The sequence below is a fragment of the Solanum tuberosum genome, unplaced genomic scaffold (genome assembly GCF_000226075.1).
Source record: "Solanum tuberosum cultivar DM 1-3 516 R44 unplaced genomic scaffold, SolTub_3.0 scf00066, whole genome shotgun sequence".
NCBI classification, from domain to species: Eukaryota; Viridiplantae; Streptophyta; class Magnoliopsida; order Solanales; family Solanaceae; genus Solanum; species Solanum tuberosum.
In genome coordinates, this window is record NW_006238989.1 from 302,182 (window position 1) to 304,794 (window position 2,613).

Consider the following 2,613-nt stretch of genomic DNA (forward strand, 5'->3'; position numbering starts at 1 on the left):
CAAGGAAGTAACTCATAATACAATCCAAGTATAGCATGCATCTTTACATTAGACATATAAGCATATAGGTCAACCTTATTTATTAACCTCATTTAGGACACATTCATTCATTAGTCATTAAGACTTAGAGAACTCACTATGACCCTCTCAAATCCTACTCGTACAATGCATGGATGGCATCCCATACTACCACCCACACTTCATATAACTCCTCAAGAAACCATAATGCACATCTCCCATAATGGTAATAAGTGTTTAACCGACATAGACCACGTTAGCTTGACATGGAAACCGATGTCATGAAACCCCACACCGTAAGAGGTGGTCTACTTGCCTAAGGAAGATCGGTTCATCTAGCTTATGTGGATCTACTAGCTAGGACCTATGAGGGCTTATAGTTATGGGATATGAAAGATGTTCATTGAAATCTGACCTAATGTTGGGAGAACCTCTATCTTACCATATCTTCTCGGTGCGTAGCCTACATTCCCATAGAGTAATTTCATTAACATTACATTAGCGTACTTGAGAAGGCCACCAACATTAGGCCTACCGACCCAAAGTGCATTACACACGAAAGGGCCACCACCATTAGGTCTACCGCTTCAAGGTACATTTAAGGATAACTCATTGACTTTCCTAGAAAGAGCCACCACCATTAGGTCTACCATTTCTAGGCCCACCATTTCACATAAGAAAGTGCCACCACCATTAGGTCTACCGATCCAAGGTTTAACATCACATTAGTTCCTAGACTCCTTATGAAAGGCCACCAACATTAGGTCTACCAATCGAAGCTTTGGCCTAGAATACTTCATTAGTTATTTATCGAAAGGCTACCAACATTAGGTCTACCAATTCTAGACATTCATTCATAAAAAGGCTACCAATCATTAGGTCTACCAATTCAATACATTAGGATATCAAGTCAAGATACATTCATTATACAAGAAAATGATGTATAAGCCTACCAATTCTAGATTTAACATTCACATTACTTTCATTTTTATAAGAAAAGGATGCATAAAACCTACCAATTCAAGATATACAATACAATCAACATGGCTTTAGAGGAAACTCTTCACATTCTATCATTCATCATTCATGAGTGTCAATTGAGAATATACTATCAACAATAACACAATTTCATTCTATACATGATCATCATTCTATCATTGAAATCACATGCATATCCTTCACATCATAATCACGCATAGTAATTAAACAACTCCACCTTTCAAGTGGATCAACATCTCTAGCACAATTCTACTTCAACATGAAATTAGGTCATAACTTGCCCCTTCTAAGGCCATGAATTCACTTTCACCAACAAACCTTTCATTAATATAATTAGGCATGAATAGTGATACAATTCAATAATCTAAATCAATTTAGGCATAATTCATCAACATTCATTCATGATCAACAAACCGGGTCTCCCTCTTGTATTCATATCCTATAAACACAAGAGAAGGATAAGGATAAGAACACTTATAGAACCACACTCTAAGGCACGACTTTAAGAATATGAAAGAAGTGTAACTTCTAGCATCCTATAGCCTCTCGCTCATAGATGTGTCGCGACTCACACCGATGAACAAGACTCTACTAGATGTGGCATGTGAGACATCGATCCTAAAAAAAACATTTCCAAAATCTGACAAGGATCAAGACTACCTGTCACGACCCGGGAGCACCCCCAAGTCGTAACAAGGCGTACTCGACCCCGAAGGGGTCTTATACAAGCCACATAGTCATTCATTGCATTCAATAATGAAAATAGTGCGGAATAATAAAAAAACTTATTTACATCCACACATTTAAACTTCTTAAAACAACTTTAAAAACACACAGCGGAAGTCTAAGTCTCACATGGCCATCTTAGACACAAACAAAAACATAAGTAGGGACACGGCCCTTTACAATCAAAACAAAACTAAAAGTGTCTATTACATGAACAAAAGAACTTAAAAGTCTTGTCCTCGAATCCATGAGGACATACCAAGTCTTGGAGGAAAGCAATCCAACACTTCAAACTAGCTAGGAGGGATCACTTGCCGGAACCTACACTTATAGTAAAAATATGAAGAATATGGGTTAGTACACAAAATGTACTAAGTATGATGACCATGCAAAACATGCTTTAAAAGGGACATTTTAGTTAGAAACCATGCATTATGCCACCTTTTTGAAATATCATGAACAATAGCATAAAAGACATACAAGACAAGCATAACATCAAGTAAGTCATAATATCACCTTTAAACAATATCAACATGAAAACCTTTACCTTGGACCTTCACCTCAAGAAACCCTTATGCTATACCTCGTGCAATGTATGGATGGCGTCCCATACCACCATCCATACTAAGGCACCACATTTAGGTCACTTAAAGTAACTTATCATTCCTTTCTTTCACCTTTGCACAATATTCATACATAAGAGGTATATCATTAATTAAGACATGACAAGGGAAAATAACTCGTAATATAACCCAAGTATAACATGCATAACATATTAAGCATTTAAGAGCCAACATTCTTTAATAACCTCATTTAGGGTACATTCATGTCACAGTCATTAGGATTTAGAGAAACTCACTATGACCCTCT